The sequence below is a fragment of the Phocoena phocoena genome, chromosome 7 (genome assembly GCF_963924675.1).
Source record: "Phocoena phocoena chromosome 7, mPhoPho1.1, whole genome shotgun sequence".
NCBI classification, from domain to species: domain Eukaryota; kingdom Metazoa; phylum Chordata; class Mammalia; order Artiodactyla; family Phocoenidae; genus Phocoena; species Phocoena phocoena.
Genome location: NC_089225.1, coordinates 5001 through 24211, shown reverse-complemented (window position 1 = coordinate 24211; position 19211 = coordinate 5001).

Genomic DNA, 19211 nt, shown 5'->3' with positions numbered 1-19211 from the left:
TCGCTGCCACTCTGTGTATGCCGAGTATAGGGCAACACACTGCCCTTCGTGGGACAGCTTGAAATCCCCAGCATTCTCACAGGTTCACAAACCCGGTTCTAGCTCGTCCCACATGCCCTGGAAGTCTGCCCCACAGCCCTAGTGTGAGCCGCACTGAGAGAAACCCTCGGCTTCAAATTCCATCTAGGATCTCCTGCCTGAAGTCACCCTCCCTCCAGGAGAAAGTCGGCTTGCGTTCTGACCACCACTAAAGCCCAGTTCTTCGTGTAACACTGCAGGCTTTTAAAGAGCCACAGGCCCATTGACTTATCTACAGTGTGCCTTGGTTGAGGCAGTTCGCTAGCTTCAGAACACCCTGCTTCGAGGAGTTGATTCAGGGAAGGAACCACTGGGTAACCTGTGTCTCTTTTGACTTGTTAGAAACCACAGGGATGTGTGTCGCGTGTGCCCATGGAAATGGGGTCCTGATGGAACTAGCCTTGCTTTCCCATTTTGAAAGCTCCTTTCATACTGCCTTGAAGCTACTTAAAATTCACTTTTGTTGACAGGCCTCTAGACACTATAGGCCTGGCTCTGGGAAGAAAATGAGTTTCCTCTATCTAAACCAGGTGCTTCCATGGCGGGTGTAGATCTCAGCCTGCCATGCTCTAGAGCTAAACGGAAACTCAACGTGAATACCTGCCTCAAAGAAAGGCCTAGAGTATCCGTACAGAAAGGGAGGCGTGCAGCTGTTTCCATGAGGTCTTAGTTGCCGTTCTGCGTTATTTTAAAAGAAGTACCCTTTTCAGGACTCCTAGGTGCCTCAGGTGTGTGTCATTTCCCTCAAATATCACTGAGTACCTCCAGACTCCGGTGGGCCTACTGAGCAATATCGAGGCCCATATGTTGGTCCCGTGGAGGCCCTCTCTGTATGCCGAGCGATGGGCAACAAACTACACGTTCCTTAAGGAGAGCTACATTTCCAAAGCCCTCGAACAGCCTCAGGACCACATTTCTGGCTAGTCCGACGTGCCATGGTATTCTTCGTCATGGCTGTCGTCAGTGCTGCTATGGGGAAATATTCTGCTTACAATTCTTCTAGGACCTCATACCTGAAGTCACTCTGCTGGAGGAGAGATTCATCATCCTGCCATGCTGTGTCGCTAACGGGACACTCAGCGATGCGCTTGCCGTAAGGTAAGGCCCCAAATTGCCGAGCAGAAGTGGAGGCGTGCAGCAGTTTCCGTAAGGCCGTAGCCGCTGCTCTGCATTATCTTAACGGCAGGCAGTACGCTTTTCAGGACACCAGGAGTCTCGCGTGGGCACTGTATTCCCTGCAGGAACACTGAGTACCCCTAGGCCCCCCTGGGCCTGCAAAGCAACTTCCATGCCCGTAGCCCTTTGGAGCCACTCTGTGTATGCCGAGTGTAGGACAACACACTCCATTCCTGCTTGGGACAGCTTGAAATCCCCAGCACTCTCATAGGTTTACGAACACTGTTCTAGCACGTCCAACATGCCGCAGAAGTCTGACTCATTGGCATAGTCTGATCTGCACTGAGAAAAACCCTCGCTTCGCTTTCCATCTAAGACATCCTGCCTGAAGTCACCCTGCCTCCTTGAGAAAGTCGGCTTGTGTTCCAACTGCCACTAAAGCCCAGTTCTTCGTGTAATACTGCAGGCTTTTGAAGAGGCACAGACCCAGAGGCCTGTGTAGAGGGTGTACCTTGGTTGAGGCAGTTCGTTACATGCCGAACACCCTGCTTAGAGGATTTGATTTGATTCAGGGAAGGAACCACTTGGCAACCTGTGTCTCTCTTGAATTGTTGTAAAGTACAGGGTTGTATGGTGCGTGTGCTCATGGAAATGGGGTCCTGGTGGAAATAACCTTGCTTTCCCATTTTGAAAGCCCCATTCATGCTGCCTTAAAGCTATGTGAAATTCACTGCTGTGGACAGGACTCTAGCCACTATATGCCTGGCTATGAGAAGAACATGAGTTTCCTGTATCTAAACCAGGTGCTTCTATGACCGGGGTGGAGCTCAGCCTGCCATGCTGTAGAGCTAAAGGAAAACTCAATGTGAGTGCTTGCGTTGAGGACAGGCCCTGAGTATCCATGCAGAAAGGGAGGCACGCAACTGTTTCCATGAGGTCTTAGTCACTGTTCTGCTTTATTTCATCGGGAGTACCCTGTTTAGGACTCCCTGGCCCCTCGGGTTTGCATAATTTTCCCTGCAAGATTACTGAGTACCTCCAGATCCCTGTGGGCCTGCTGAGCAACATCGAGGCCCATATGTTGGACCCTCGGAGGCCCTCTGTTTTTCGAGTGATGGGCAACACACTGCACCTTCCTTAAGGGGAGCTGCCATGAGAAAACCTTCTGCTTACAATTCTTCGTGGATCCCGTACCTGAAGTCACTCTGCTCGAGAAGAAGTTCACCATCCTACCATGCCGTGTCGCTCACGGGAAACTCAGCAAGAACACTTGCCTGTAGGTAATGCCCCGTATTGCCCTGCAGAAGCAGAGGTGTGCAGCAGTTTCCATCAGGCTGCAGCTGCTGCTCTGCGTTATCTTAACCACAGTACCCTTTTTAGGACACTTAAGAGACTCGGGTCTGCACCGTATTCCCGGCCTGAGTTGGGAGTACCCCCCGGCCTCCTTGGGCCTGCTAAGCAACATCCAGTCCCGATAGCCCTTCGGAGTCACTCTGTGTATGCCAAATGTAGGGCAACAGCTTGCACTCTTTCTTGGGACAGCTTGAAATCCCCAGTACTCCCACAGGTTCACGAATACTGTTTTGGCACGTCCAACATGCTGTGGAAGTCTGACTCATTGCCCTAGTCTGAGCTGAACTAACAAAAACCCTTGGATTTGCATTCCGTCTAGGATCTCTTGTCTGAATTCACCCTGCCTGCAGGAGAAAGTCGGCTTGCTTCCAACTGTATCTAAAGCCCAGTTCTTTGTGTAAAACTGCAGGCTTTTGAAGAGCCACAGGCCCAGAGGCCTAGCTAGGGTGTTGCTTGGTTGATGCAGTTCGCTAGATGCAGAACACCCTGCTTCGAGGAGTTGATTCAGGGAAGGAATCACTGGGTAACCTGTGTCTCTTTTGACTTGTTTGAATCCAAAGGGATATATATGCTGTGTGTGCCCATGGAAATTGTGGCCTGATGGAACTAGCCTTGCTTTCCCATTTTGAAAGCTCCATTCATGCTGCCTTGATGCTACCTGAAATTTCTGCTGTTAAGAGGCCTCTAGCCATTGTAGGCATGGTTCTGGGAAGGTAATGAGTTTCTTCTAGCTAAACCGGGTGCTTCCATTGCCGGGGTGGAGCTCAGCCTGCCATGCTCTACATCTAAAGGGAAACTCATCGTGAGTATGTGCCTCGAGGAAAGGCCCTGAGTAGCCGTGCAGAAAGGGAGGCATGCCGCTGTTTCCAAGAGGTCTTTGTGGCTGTTCTGCTGTATTTTAAAGGAAGTAACCTTTTCAGGACTCCTAGGCCGCTCGCGTGTGCATCATTTCCCTCCAGGATCACTGAGTACCTCCAGAACCCTGTGGGCCTGCTGAGCAACATCGAGAGGTCAGTCCCTCTGAGGCCCCCTGTATATGCCAAATGACGGGCAACGCAGTGCATGTTCCTTAAGGAGAGCTACATTTCCATAGCCTGCAAACATCCTTCAGGGCCACATTTCTGGCCAGTCCTACCTGCTATGGAAGTCTTCGTCATGGCTATCATCTGAGCTGTCATGGGAAAACACTGTGCTCAGAATTCTTCGAGGACCTCATACCTGAAGTCACTCTGCTCGAGAAATCAGCATCCTACAATGCTGAGTCACAACCGGGCCACTCAGCGTGAGCACTTGCCTCAAGGCAAGGCCCTGAATTTCCGTGCAGAAGCCGAGTCATAGAGCAGTGTCCATGAGGCCGAAGCCGCTGCTCTGCATTGTCTTAACTGCAGTACACTTTTCAGGACACCTAGGAGCCCAGCGTGGACACCCTATTCTTGGCAGGAACAGTGAGTCACCCAAGTTCCCCCTGGGCCTGCTAAGCAACTTCCAGGCCCGTGGCCCTTCACAGCCACTCTGTGTATGCCGTGTGTAGGGCAACACCCCGAAGTCCTTCTTGGGTCATCTTGAAATCCCCAGCTCTCCCAGAGTGTCACGAACACTGGTCTAGCACGTCCAACATGCCGGGGAAGGCTGACTCATCGCCCTAGTCTGAGCTGTACTGAGAGAAACCCTCGGCTTCGCATTCCATGTAGGACCTCCTGCCTGAAGTCACCCTGCCTCCAGGAGAAAGTCGTCTTGCGTTCCTACTACATCTACAACCCAGTTCTTCATGTAACACTGCAGGCTTTTGAAGAGCCACAGGCCTGGAAGCCTAGCTAGGTCGTACCTTGGTTGAGGCAGTTCACTAGATGCAGAACACCCTGCTTCAATGAGTTGATTCAGGGAAGGAACCACTGGGTAACCTGTGTCTCTTTTGACTTGTTGAAAACCACAGGGATGTATGCTAGTTATGTGTCCATGGAAATGGGGGCCTGATTGATCTAGCCTTGCTTTCCCATTTTGAAAGCTCCATTCATGCTGCCTTGAAGCCACCTGAAATTCACTGCTGTTGACAGGCTTCTAGCCACTCTAGGCATTGCTCTGGGAAAGAAATGAGTTTCCTCTATCTAAACCGGGTGCTTCCATGACCAGGGTGGAGCTCAGCCTGTCATGCTCTAGAGCTAAAGGGAAACTCAATGTGAGTACTTGCCTCGAGGAAAGGCCTTGAGTAGCCATGCAGAAAGCGAGGCATGCAGCTGTTTCCATGAAGTGTTAGTCGCTGTTCCTCTTTATTTTAAAGGAAGTACCCTTTTTAGGACTCCTAGGCCCCTCTGGTGTGCGTCATTTCCCTCCAGGATCACTGAGTACCTCCAGACCCCTGTGGGCCTGCTGACCATCACCGAGGCCCATAGGTCGGTCTCTCAGAGGCCCTCTGCATATGCCAAGTGATGGGCAACACACTGCACGTTCCTTAAGGAGAGCTACATTTCCACAGCCCTCGAACAGCCTTCAGGACCACATTTCTGGCTAGTCTGATGTGACATTGAAGTCTTTGTCATGGCCCTCGTCTGAGCTGCCATGAGAAAACACTCTGCTTAGAATTCTTCGAGGACCTCGTACCTGAAGTCACCCTTCTCAAGGAGAAAGTCAGCATGCTACCATGCTGTTTCGCTAACGGGACGCTCAGCGTGAGCACCTGCCTCGAGGTAATGCCTACTGCGTGCTGTGACCCATATCACCTGTGAGGACACAAGCCACAAGCATATGGTGGGGCCTGTGAGCCTCCCAGCCAGTCCCTGAAGGTGAGGGTGGCCCTGTAGACCCCAGCCCTCTCCACCACGCCTAGTAGGTGGAAGACCCACTTCTCCTTGCCATTCCAGAAGCAGTTCTGGAGCTGTCCTGGGAGGGCTTCTGGGGTTACACAGGCTGAGCCCCTGTTGCTAAGTCCCCACTTCCCCACAAGAGCCTCCAGAGCAAGCTGTTTGCCCTGTTGCCTGAATAACCACCCACCAGTTTTCTGAGGAAAGAATCAGGGGTTTCTGTAGCAGCGTCTGCAGGCAGCTGTGCATCTGGGCCCACGTTCACATCTTCTGTGTAAACACCGAGAACCTTCCCTGACACGTGCCCCCGGCTGACCCCCTCTACATGCTGACCACAGGCCCCAGTGTGGGCATCAGATTGCCCGCCCGTCTCAGCCTCCTCTTGTTGTCAGAGCTGCTCCAGGCTCTGCTCAGGACCCGTGCACCCACCTTTCACAGGGCTGTCCTGCACCCCCACCTTCAGCAGGAGTTCCCTTAAGTATTTAAGTTAAGGGGTCCAGAGATAAGAAAGGAAGCTACAAACAAACAAACAGATAGACCCAGCTGGGACCAAGATGGCAACGAATGTGACCTCCAACCGACCCCGAGTCTCATCACGTGTTGAATTTACTATATCTGCATATTAAGCGACACACCCACTGGCGGCCATGGCTGGACATGAAGGACCAGAAACGGGTAAAAGGAGGTGGTACCTTCCAGCCCCTTGGAAAAAGCCCCGCCCTTTCCCCAGAAGGCGTCTTCATCCCACCACTAACCTCACTCCTCCTCCCTTTGTCTTTACTCTAAAATTAAACCACTCTCTCCAGGAGGGTGAGAAGGTGATCTGTGAACTCAGTTCCCGCTTCTCCATTCTTTGGCCACTGAATGGAGCCTGTGCTGTGTTGGTCTCGGCTTTGGTTTTGTTATTTGCCTACTAGAACCCACGTGGAAAAAGGAAATCTCCCCCGCTGAGGCAGAGCGCCTCACAGGCTGGGGCCCGAGCAGGGTCCACATGACTTCATTTGGTAACAGTCTGTAAGGGGACGGTGGTCTCTGCCCACGGGGTAGGGAGGGAACGCCTACAGCCACAGCACCGGCTCCGTGGATGGCACGGCCCCTCATGGGCCTGGACTGTGTGCTCTCATCCCCCCACGCCTGACAGCCCTGACAGTCGTGACACGGTGACACTGGCTGCTGGGTGTCTAGTCAAGAGGGACCAGAGGCAGCACCTGGTGCCAGGTGAGACGTGCCTTTTCACGGGCAGGGGACATAGGAGATATTAGGACTTTGTCTAGAAAACAAACCAAGTGGCTAGAAGGTGATCTGAGCCATGGACTTGAAACCCACGTGTGAGGTGAGTGCTCCCACTGGACAGTGGCTCGGGAGCTTCCGCACAGGCGAGACCACACCGTGCTTCCCGCCCGACCCCTCCAGGCCTCCCTGCGGGCACAGCTGGGCCTGCGCCCCTCAGGCTCCCCGACCCAGAGCCTGGAGGGCTGATGCTGCTAGGGCCTGGGGACACGATGGGTCCCTCCACCAATGCTGCTCGGCCCCTCCTGCCCAGTGACCAGGGGAGGGAAACCCCATGGAGCCTGAGGCCCAGCACAGGCGAAGCTCGCACCCCCCTCACAGGACCCCCAGCCCCACCCTACTTCCTCAGGCCCACTGCCTGCCCTTCCCAGTGCTTGCATCCCACCAAACCCCATTCCCGGTGTGGACGTCCACGTGCACAAGCTGCCCCATGTCCTGTTCCCACATGGGACACCCCCATCCCTGCTTCTTCCTAATGACGGCCTGGATCCCGAATGTTCTGGGCAGGAAGAGGACCGAGGAGGATGCCGGCCTGTCCTGCCTGCCTCCCGGGGCCCAGACACAGGGCTCGTGGGCTGCAGGGCCTTGAGGTCTGGATGCTCCCAGGTGTGGGATGAAGCTTCCACTGCCCGGTGGAGCTGCTCCTTCCGAGATTCAGGAAACAGGGGGACCCACCAAACGGAGCCCGTCCCCAGGCTCTGCTGCAAGTCTGCTCGGATTTGCTCTCCCAATCTTGAAGACAGACCTGCGGGAAACAGGGCCTGTGATTCCCATACTGACGGTGTTCTGTGGAATTTCCACTAGACCGCTTGCTACCCTGTTCTGAGCAAATTACTAGTCAGTCCACACTACCATCACCCCACTGGGAAGCTGGGCTCCAAGAAGCCAAGTAATTCAGCCGGAAGCACAGCTGTGGGACACGGAGTGGGGTCTGCACCTGCCGCCCACCCAGGGGGACTGCCCACTCTCCGCAGCTTCCACGCCTGTTCCCTTCACCCCCCTCCTGGGACCAGTTCACAGATCCTCCTCTTGGGGGGATTCACTTACCTTCTCCTAACAGGATCCGTCTCACTATCCTGTTCTGGGATCACCCAGGAGCTTGTCACTCTGAAGCAGGATCAGCCTCACGACACCAGGGCAGCTTTCCTGGATCACACGCACCACCTGCACATCCACTCCCAGCTCAGACCCAGAAAGGCCCCCTCGGCCCCGAGCCCCATGGCTCTTCCTGGGCTCCCACCTGGTCCGTCCTGGCTCCTGCCTGGTCTGTCCCTCTCATGTACCCTGCAGCATCATCAGGAGCTCCCACCTGCCCCAGGCAGGCTGTCTGCTCTGTCCTGGGGAGGACTCCGTGGTGTCAGGTGGATGATGCAAGAGGTACCCGTGGGGCCACCCTCATGCAGCACAGTGGCCAGCGCCCACCTACTCACCTCATCACTCTGGATGGACGGGGGTCAGGGGGCCTGTGGCATCTCCCGGTTCTCATTTCATCCCAGCACTGCCCACACAGAAGTTGCTAAGCAACACTGTTCCGGCTGCACAGAGAGGGCACTCATACACATGCCCCACTCCCAGCACACAGGGCTGTCGTGGCCAGGCCCCTCCCAGGGTATGGAGGTCACCTGGGCAGGCACCCAGCAGCCCACGGGACCCTCATGGTCAGGCCCCTCCCTGGATATGGAGTTCACCTGGGCAGGCACACAACAAGGCTGGGCACACAGGAACCGTGCATGTAGCCCTCATTGCAGAACACCCGCAGCTCACCTGTTGGTCAGAGCTGACCCTGAGCACCTCAGAGCAGGACTTGAACTAACAAACAACAGCTCCGGGATAGGTCTGTGACCCTGGGCATCACTCTGTGCGGCCTCCTTCCATCGGGTCTCCCAGAGGCTTCCACTGCAGCTGGGGCACCAGGCCTCTGTCTCTACCCACCACCCCTCCTCTTCCTGACTCCTTGGTTCCTCTCATTAGGAGGGTCTTCTTGAAGTTGTCTCCCACTCATGGACCAGACAAAATGATTAGAAAACAAGCCAGAGTTACAGCCCCTTGTTTATCCTGACCATCAAGACACTTGTCTATCCTGATCCTGGCCAGTGCTGCAAGGCCCATTTTCTGCAGCTATGAGACCCTGAGGGGCGAGGATTGCCTGACCTGAGCAGCCTGACCCGGCCGGCCAGCCCTCCCCAGGTGTGCCTGGGTTGAGGTCAATATAAACACCCTTTCAGGCAGCAAGAGCCCCTGCAGCTGTGCCTGACGCCATATTCTCCGCCCTGTCAGTAGTCTCGGGGCTGGGCTGGTGGGAGGGAGTAGGGTCCACAGCTCTGTGGGTGGCCCAGTGTGAGTGGGGCTCTGCTCGACTTTCTGCAGGAGTTCCCAGGCTGCCATCTGCTAAAGAAGAGGATGTGTCACACATACCTGCTGCCGGAATTTCTCCCTGGTAGAGGTGAGGGGAAAAAAAGCAGTGGGGGCCAGGACAGGAGGGGTACCTCAGGCAGGGAAATGGAAAGCTTCCAGAAGAGCGCCCGGGGCCAGGACCATCCTGGCTGGCCTGCAGGCACCAAGTCAGCCTGTGTGATGTGGCTGGTGTGACTCCACGGCCCTTCCTCTAGGCTTTCAAGTCCTTGCACACATTCAGGTGTTTCACCTGAGAAGGGTGGGAACAGTTCAGCAGCAGCTGGCCTGGGGCTCAGCTCACGTTTACTCAGAGACGCCTCGGCACGGTCCCCCAGCTTTGCAATGAGGAGGGTCCTTGCCGGGGGGCTGCTGGCTGCATGGGAGATGATTTCCAACCTCTGGCCAGCAAGTGTTCTGATAGGGTTTTCCTTTGTGTAACTAGGGGGTTCTTAATTAACAACGTGAACAGTGACACCAGAGGTCCTGAATCAGGATGCAAATACATATCCCCAACATGTACATGCCTAAAAACCTGGGGAGGCCGTGTGCAGCCGGCACCCTTAGAGATGGGCTTCCGACTGACCCCTCAACATTCTGGTGTCCAGCCTCTGCTTTAGGATTTCTGGGGCCCAAGGCTGACTCTAAGGGTTCTGCAATCCAGCCTCTGTCGGCCTTTAATGAGACCTGCACTTCCAGGATCTTACAGAGCAGGGTCTGTGTGACCGTTCTGTGGCTTCTGTAACAAATGACCACAAGCTGGGTGGTTTAAAACAACAGGAATTCATCCTCCCCCAATCCTGGAGACCAGACATCTGAGATCAAGGTGTTGCAGGACGGAAGTCTCTCCAAAGGCTCCAGGATAGGGTTCTTCCTGCCTTTTCCAGCTTCTGGGGTCTCCAGGCATTCCCTGGCTTGCGGCTATATCCCTCCCGTCTCTGCCTCTGTCTTCACGTGGCTTCTCCTCTGTGTCTGTGTTTCCCCTCTTTGTCTCTCATAAGACTCTCTCAATTGGATTGAGGGCCACCCTAACCCAAGATGACCTCACCTCAAGATCCTTAACTACATATTGAAAGACCCTTTTCCCAGATATGGTCCTGTTCACGTGTTCTGGGGGGAGAACACATATTTTGGGGCCAGCATTCAACCCGTTACCTGTATAAAATAACCCTCATTTTAGGAGATTGCCAAGGTCCCATATGGACTGACACAGACAGTAGCCATGTGGGTGGGGGTCTGGGGAGAATGAGGACCCTGGAATCACCTGGAAAGGATGAAGTCCTGGCTGCATTAAGTGAGCTCTTCCACCACGGGGTCCGTGGAAACAGCCACTCCACTCTGTCCGTTGAAAGGGAGCCAGTGCCGAGTCCAGAAATGGTTATATTGCAAAGCTGGCTCTCCTGGGATTTCATCATCAACAGCATCATGTAACCAATAGCTACGGGCTTGGAATCGGTTTCTGGCACGTGATGACAGCTCTGTCTCTTTAGGCTCCTCCAGCCTAGAATAGGAATGTTTGAAGGAGAAGAGTTTGGGAGATTGCTTGGTTGTCAAGGAAACTGAGCAGGTTTGTCAAGGTTGTCAAGGAAACTTCTCCCTTAAACTGAAGGCAGGGCTGGGAGAGCTGAACTCCAGGGATCTTTTAAAGGGGCTTCTCTGAAGCACCATCTCCTGAGAGGTGGTCTCAGCATGAGCTGGGGTTTGAGAAAAGTGTGATGAGATGAAGCCTGACTTCCTGTGACAGCTGGGGAGGGGTTTGTAAAGCACCTTGGCTTTTAAGGCAAAGTTTATTGCTGAAACAAAGTGTCTCCCAAAACTGGGCTGGAGATCAGGATGTGTCTGTCCCCTTCTTGTGAGAGTCCAGGGCAGGTGGGTGTCAGGTCCCAGGTTCTGGGCCCTTGTTTCTCCTCCCTGCTTCCAGGTGAGGTCTCCAAGCAGCAGGGTGGGGTGACCAGCTGGGCTTCATGCCCTCCATCGTAGGATGCAGGCTGGCCAGGGCCCTCACCACCTCCACCCGTTTCCCTTGGTAACACGAGACACTACACCCCAGCTGGAAGGGGTGGGAAGGCTGGGAGGTGCAGGGTAGCTGTGAAGAGGAAAAAGGGAAATGGGTTTTGATGGGCAGCTGCGTGGCCCTGCTGTGAGGGTCACCTGGACGGTAGCGCACAGACTCTGGGGCCTGTGAAGCTTCGGTGCTTTGTGGTTCTGGAAATCCTATAGGAGACGGTCCACAGCAGGTGAAGCTAATGCTCTCAGTGGAGCTGGTGAAGCCCAAGATCTGCAGTTCAGACTGAAGGTGCCGATGTACATACAGGACAGAACCATCTCGTGTGATTGGACTTCAGGCACGTTTAACATGAATGCAGCCATGTTAATGCCTAGCATCTTCTATCTTGTGCCTCCCCTCAGGGAACCCCTCCTCTGTTCCTGGGGTTCCTGTAACTCACGTACAGGGGGATGGAGAGTGGGCTCTGTCCAGTCTGAGCCCTGAGTTACCATTCGTGTGAGTCTGCTCAGGACTGCCGTAACAAATAACACAGACAGGGCAGCTTGGGTAACAGACCTATCTCCCAGTCCTGGATGCTGTCGGAGATCAAGGTGTGTGCACGCTGACTTCTCCTGAGGCCTCTCTCCTTGGTACTTAGACAGCCATCTCCTCCCCAGGTCCTCACATGGTCTCCCCCTGTGCCTATCTGTGTCCTAATCTCTTCTTGTAGGACATCAATCCTATTGGATTAGAACCCACCCTAGTGACCTCATTTTTACCTTGATCAGCTCTTTAAGAATCTCATCTCCAAATACAGCCACATCCCGGGGTCCTGGGAGTTAGGGGTTCAGCATGTGAATTTGGGGGGACGTGACTGAGCCTATACCATCCTCCTTAGGAACCAAGTGTGCTTCGGTCCTTCCTTTCCTCAAGTCACACGAGGTGATGTAATGGCTCAAGGAGAGGCCACTCGTGCAGAGTGTGTCCCAGCTGGGCAACCCTTCTCTGCTCTCTCTCATCAGGCCATGGCAGTGCCGGCCCAGCCCTGAGGTGAGTAGTTCTGGGGTTTCCTGCCGTGTCGCCCGGCCTGCTGAGGTGCTCATTGTCAGGGAACTCAGGAGCCAGCAGCCTAGTGGGGATGCCGGGGACTCTCAGGGCCTTGGCAGATGTCTCTCCCGGCAGATACCCTAGCGAAAGTGGGGAAATATTTGGGGGATTACAGGTGGGAGAGAGTCAGTCTCGTTTATGCTTCAGAAAGACCAGGCTGGGGTGGGATGTGAGACGCACCATGCGGGCAGGGAGCTTTGTCAGGCCTGATGGAGGAACCAGGCACAAGATCGGGCTTGGGCCAGGGCTGTGGGCGTAGAGGGGAATTAGTGTGTGGACTGGCCACAGACTGTTGTCAAAATCTCGGCTTCCCTCTGCACCGAGGCCAAACAGAAATACGGAGACAGGGATTTTGGAGGAAGAGAGAGATGGCTTTATTTTTCTGCCAGGCAGAAGGAAAGACACAGCTGGCTAGCGCGTCAAGAACTGGGCACCACCCCCTCCTTGAGAATCAGGGAATATTTTATATGTGGGACTGTCGCAGTCAGGGTATAGGATAAGGATCAAAGTAATGAAGGTCTTGCATTCCTCCTTTCCTTTGCATTATTTCAAAACAGTCATAGCTGGCATCAGGCCACCTGGTAATTGGGGTCCAGCAGTCTGGTAATTGCATCCATTTGCCTCTGGTTTATGGGCCGGTGACCTTGTTTCTAAAAGGCAAAAACTATAGGGGGTGATTTGTTAGGAGGGGCTTATAGAATGTAAGTGCTAGGCATAATAAGGTTAGGGAGTGAGAGGCAGGGGATGTAACTCACACAGAGTTAGGGGTGATGGGTGCCGAATGTAAATTACATAGTGTCAGGGAGTGAGGTTAGCTTTGTAAAGTATAAATGTAGTTAGTACAAATGAGTGACAAAGTAAAACAAGGAGTGATGAACTCTTTCAGGCCAGGTTATGTTTCTTCTCTAGCCTGTTCGCTGTTCCCTTTGTTTTCCTTGTTCTCAGGGCAGGGCAAACTTCATTTCTCATTTTGCTGCAACAAGACTCTGGAGGAGCAGGTGACAGTCACTGGGGCGCAAGGAGGGTGGGAGCCTGGGAGACCCCAGTGTTACCGAACAAAACGTGGGTCGTCTTGCCCGAGTGCAGTAAAGGCAGTCTACTGACCCCAGGTGTGGTGGAGGAAAGCGCAGCTTTAATTGTACAAGTGCCAATACAAGGAGGCCAGGTGGCTTGTGCTCTAAAACCCCAAACTCCCTGAAGGATTTCAGCAAAGCAATTTTAAAGGCCAAGTGAAGGAAGGGGGTCGCAAGGTATGTGATCAGCTGGTGCACAATTCTCTGGTTGATGGTGAGGTAACAGGCGGTTAACATTATAAATTCTTGGGCACCAGAAGCTCTGGGGTTAGGGGTAGGGTTAGGGTCAGGGTACGGGTTAGGGTTAGGGTACGGGTTAGGGTTAGGGTATGGGTTAGGGTAGAGTTACGGGTTAGGGTTAGGGTATGGGATAGGATATAGTTTAGGGTTAGGGTACATGTTAGGTTTAGGGTACAGGTTAGTGTACGGGTTAGGGTTAGGGTATACTTTAGGGTTAGGGTATTTATTAAACCTCTCCAACTCTCCAGATATCACTTAGCACATAAAGGGATATTATTTGGGGTCCAGCCATAGAGAAGACTTTAGACACTAGGATAAGACAGAAAACACACACATAAATGAATCACATTAGGATTTTGTTTTTAACCTGTACATTAAAACACTAGTGCTTAGGAAATCTAATGGAGGCAGAAGCAGTAAAGGGTAGTTTTATGGGAATAACATCACAGTTTTCTGTAGAATACACAGATTTTGACTGGGTAGAAAGTCAAGGAGGAATGCTTTTGTTCTGAAGATATAAACCCTCTTCTAAATTGAGCTGTTATTGGAAGTTAGGAATGTTTTGTTGCTGTTGTGTTGCTTTGTGTTTTCATGATTATTCTGCTTGCATCTCACTTGTTAAACCTTTGATTTGGGGAAGAGTGCCATTACTGGAAATGACTTTACAGAATTATTCTCAGAAACAGAAGGAAATGGTTCTCACCTAAATATTAAGAAATAATCTCTATACTGGTGTACTAACAGAATTAAGATCCAGGGATAATAATTCAATGAAATGTAAATAAACACACAATATATATTTTTTCTTTTAAAGTTCCATTGTTACTTTTTAAAAGTACAATTATAATTCAAGTTCTTTGTAACAAATGAAATTTTAAAAGATTAAAGGAAAGATATTTTACCACTTGCCATCCTTTCCCACTCCCTGCAACAACCAGCATAATGTGTAGCTTTCTCATTGTATCCAGGTGTTCCTTACATGTGGAACATCATGTTTCTCACTGTAGAAAAACAGATTTATCTCTAACACTTTTTATAGGCTACATAACACTCCATAGAACAGAAGTACCGAGTATTTCAGACTTAGTTTTTTGAGGAACACTCAGGTTACTTTCTGTTTTATTTTGTTGTTCTGCTAATTTGTTTTTACAAAAGAAAAATATTTTTAAAAATACAAACAAAAATTAAGTTAGGGGTAAGGATTAGGGTTTAGGGTATGGGTTAGGTGACGGGTTAGGGTTAGGATACAGGTTAGGATTAGGGTACAGGTTACGGAGGGATAGCGTTAGGGTTAGGGTATGGGTTAGGTTAAGGGGATGGGTAAGTTTTAGGGTACAAGTTAGGGGTCAGCGACGGGTTAGGGTTAGGGTACAGGTTAGGGTATGCATAAGGTTACGGGTAAGGTTTAGGGTACAGGTTAGGGTATGGCGACGGGTTAGGGTTGGGGTACAGTTGAGGGTATGGGTTAGTGTTAGGGTACTGGTTAGGATTAGGGTACGGGATAAGGTATGCATTATACTTAGGGTATGGGTTGGAGATAGGGTTAGGGTACAGTTTAGGGTACAGTTTAGAGTATGGCTACGGGTAAGGGATAGGGTATCGGTTAGGGTAGGGTTTAGTGTTAGGCTATGGGATAGGGTATGGACTAGGGTACGTTTTAGGGTTCAGGTTAGGGTATGGCTATGGGTTAGTGTTCGGGTTAGGGTTAGTTATGCTTAGGGTTAGGGATAGGCTAGAGTTAGAGTTAGAGGGTTAGGGTTACATGGTTAGGGTTAGAGGGTTATGGACAAGGTTAGGGCTAGGGATAAGGGGTTAGGGATAAGGGTTTAGGGATAAGGGGTCAGGGTTAAGGATAGGGATAGGGTTAGGGTTACGGGTTAGGGGTTAGGGTTAGGGTTAGGGTATAGGGTTAGGGTTAGGATTTAGGGTCAGGATTAGAGGGTTAGGGTTAGGGTAAGGGTTTAGGGATTAGGGGTTAGGGTTAGGGATTAGGGTTAGGGTTAGGGTTTATGGTTAGGGTTAGGGGTTAGGGTTAGACTTGGGGTTAGGGTTAGGATTAGGGGTTAGTGTTACGGTTATAGTTAGGATTCGGGTTGGGGTTCGGGTTTGGGTTAGAGTTAGGGGTTAGGGTTAGGGTTAAGGGACGGTTTGAGGTAGAGGTTAGGGTACGACAACAGTTTAGGGTGAGCGTATGTGTTAGGGTATGGGTTAGTGTTAGCGTACGGGTTAGGATTAGGGAACGGGTTAGGGTAAGGCTTCAGGTAAGGGTTAGGGTTAGGGATATGGTTAGGGGACGGGGACAGTTTAGGGTACAGGTTAGGGTACGAAAATGGTTTAGGGTGAGCGTACGTGTTAGGGTACGGGTTAGTGTTAGCAGACAGGTTAGGATTAGGGGAAGGGTTAGGGTAAGGATTCGGGTAAGGGTTAGGGTTAGGGTTACGGGACGGGGACGGTTTAGGGAACAGCTTAGGGTACAACAAAGGTTTAGGGTGAGCGTACGTGTTACGGTATGGGTTAGTGTTAGCGTACGGGTTAGGATTAGGGGACGGGTTAGGGTAAGGCTTCGGATTAGGGTTAGGGTTAGAGGACGGGGACGGTTTAGGGTACGGCTTAGAGTATGACAACGGTTGAGGGTGAGCGTACGTGTTAGGGTAAGAGTTAGTGTTAGCGTATGGGTTAGGTTTAGGGGACGGATTAAGGTAAGGCTTCGAGTAAGGGTTAGGGTTAGGGTTAGGGGACAGGCACGGGGACGGTTTAGGGTACAGGTTAGAGTACGACAAAGGTTTAGGGTGGGCGTAGGTGTTAGGGTATGGGTTAGTGTTAGCATACGGGTTAGGATTAGGGGAAGGGTTAAGGTAAGGCTACAGGTAAGTGTTAGGGTTAGGGTAAGGGTTAGGGGACGGGGACGGTTTAGGGGACAGGTTAGGGTACGACAACGGTTTAGGGTGAGCGTACGTATTATGGTACGGGTTAGTGTTAGCGTATGGGTTAGGATTAGGGGACGGGTTAGGGTAAGGCTACGGGTAAGGGTTAGGGTTAGCGTTAGGGGACAGGGACGGTTTAGGGGACAGGTTAGGGTACGACAAAGGTTTAGGGTGAGCATACGTGTTAGGGTACGGGTTAGTGTTAGCGTACGGGTTAGGATTAGGGGACGGGTTAGGGTAAGGCTTCGGGTAAGGAATAGGGTTAGGGTTAGGGTTAGGGGACGGGGACGATTTAGGGGACAGGTTAGGGTACGACAACGGTTTAGGGTGAGCGTACGTGTTAGGGTACGGGTTAGTATTAGCGTACGGGTTAGGATTAGGGGACGGGTTAGGGTAAGGCTTCGGGTAAGGTTTAGGGTTAGGGTTAGGGTTAGGGGACGGGGACAGGTTAGGGTACGACAACGGTTTAGGGTGAGCGTACGTGTTAGGGTACTGGTTAGTATTAGCGTACGGGTTAGGATTAGGGGACGGGTTAGGATAAGGCTTCGGGTAAGGATGAGGGTTAGGTTTAGGGTTAGGGTTAGGGTTAGGGGACGGGGACGGTTTAGAGGACAGGTTAGGGTATGACAATGGTTTAGGGTGAGCGTACGTGTTAGTGTACGGGTTAGTGTTAGCGTACGGGTTAGGATTAGGGGACGCGTTAGAGTAAGGCTTCGGGTAAGGTTTAGGGTTAGGGTTAGGGGACGGGGACGGTTTAGGGGACAGGTTAGGGTACGACAACGGTTTAGGGTGAGCGTACGTGTTAGGGTATGGGTTAGTGTTAGCGTATGGGTTAGGATTAGGGGACGGGTTAGGGTAAGGCTTCGGGTAAGGGTTAGGGTTAGGGTTAGGGTTAGGGTTAGGGGACGGGGACGGTTTAGGGGACAGGTTAGGGTAAGACAACGGTTTAGGGTGAGCGAACGTGTTAGGGTACGGGTTAGTGTTAGCGTATGGGTTAGGATTAGGGGACGGCTTAGTGTAAGGCTTCGGGTAAGGGTTAGGGTTAGGGTTTGGGGACGGGGACGGTTTAGGGAACAGGTAAGGGTACGACAATGGTTTAGGGTGAGCGTACGTGTTAGGGTATGGGTTACTGTTAGCGTACGGGTTAGGATTAGGGGACGGGTTAGGGTAAGGCTTCGGGTAAAGGTTAGGGTTAGGGTTAGGGTTAGGGTTAGGGGACGGGGACGGTTTAGGGGATAGGTTAGGGTACGACAACGGTTTAGGGTGAGCGTACGTTTTAGGGTACGGGTTAGTGTTAGCGTACGGGTTAGGATTAGGAGACGGGTTAGGGTAAGGCTTCGGGTAAGGAATAGGGTTAGGGTTAGGGTTAGGGTTAGGGTTAGGGGACGGGGAAGGTTTAGGGGACAGGTTAGGGTACGACAACGGTTTAGAGTGAGCGTACGTGTTAGTGTACGGGTTAGTGTTAGCGTACGGGTTAGGATTAGGGGACGGGTTAGGGTAAGGATTCGGGTAAGGGTTAGGTTTAGGGTTAGGGTTAGGGTTAGGGGACGGGGACGGTTTAGGGGTCAGGTAGGGTACGACAACAGTTTAGGGTGAGCGTACGTGTTAGTGTACGGGTTAGTGTTAGCGTACGGGTTAGGATTAGGGGACGCGTTAGAGTAAGGCTTCGGGTAAGGTTTAGGGTTAGGGTTAGGGTTAGGGTTATGGTTAGGGGACGGGGACGGTTTACGGGACAGGTTAGGGTATGACAAAGGTTTAGGGTGAGCGTACGTGTTAGGGTACGGGTTAGTGTTAGCGTACGGGTTAGGATTAGGGGACGGGTTAGTGTAAGACTTCGGGTAAGGGTTAGGGTTAGGGTTAGGGTTAGGGGACCGGGACGGTTTAGGGGACAGGTTAGGGTACGACAACGGTTTAGGGTGAGCGTACGTGTTAGGGTACGGGTTAGTGTTAGCGTACGGGTTAGGATTAGGGGACGGGTTAGGGTAAGGCTTCGGGTAAGGTTTAGGGTTAGGGTTAGGGTTAGGGTTAGGGGACGGGGACGGTTTAGGGGACAGGTTAGGGTACGACAACAGTTTAGGGTGAGCATACGTGTTAGGGTACGGGTTAGTGTTAGCGTACGGGTTAGGATTAGGGGACGGGTTAGGGTAAGGCTTCGGGTAAGTGTTAGGGTTAGGGTTAGGGGACGGGGACGGTTTAGGGAACAGGTTAGGGTACGGCAACGGTTTAGGGTGAGCGTACGTGTTAGGGTATGGGTTACTGTTAGCGTACGGGTTAGGATTAGGGGACGGGTTAGTGTAAGGCTTCGGGTAAGGGTTAGGGTTAGGGTTAGGGTTAGGGGACGGGGACGGTTTAGGGGACAGGTTAGGGTACGACAAAGGTTTAGGGTGAGCGTACGTGTTAGGGTACGGTTTAGTGTTAGCGTAAGGGTTAGGATTAGGGGACGGGTTAGTGTAAGGCTTCGGGTAAGTGTTAGGGTTAGGGTTAGGGTTAGGGGACGGGAACGGTTTAGGGGACAGTTTAGGGTACGACAACGGTTTAAGGTGAGCGTACGTGTTAGGGTACGGGTTAGTGTTAGCGTACGGGTTAGGATTAGGGGACGGGTTAGGGTAAGGCTTCGGGAAAGGAATAGGGTTAGGGTTAGGGTTAGGGTTAGGGGACGGGGACAATTTAGGGGACAGGTTAGGGTACAACAACGGTTTAGGGTGAGTGTACGTGTTAGGGTACGGGTTAGTATTAGCGTACGAGTTAGGATTAGTGGACGGGTTAGGGTAAGGCTTCGTGTAAGGTTTAGGGTTAGGGTTAGGGTTTGGGGACGGGGACAGTTTAGGGGACAGGTTAGGGTACGACAATGGTT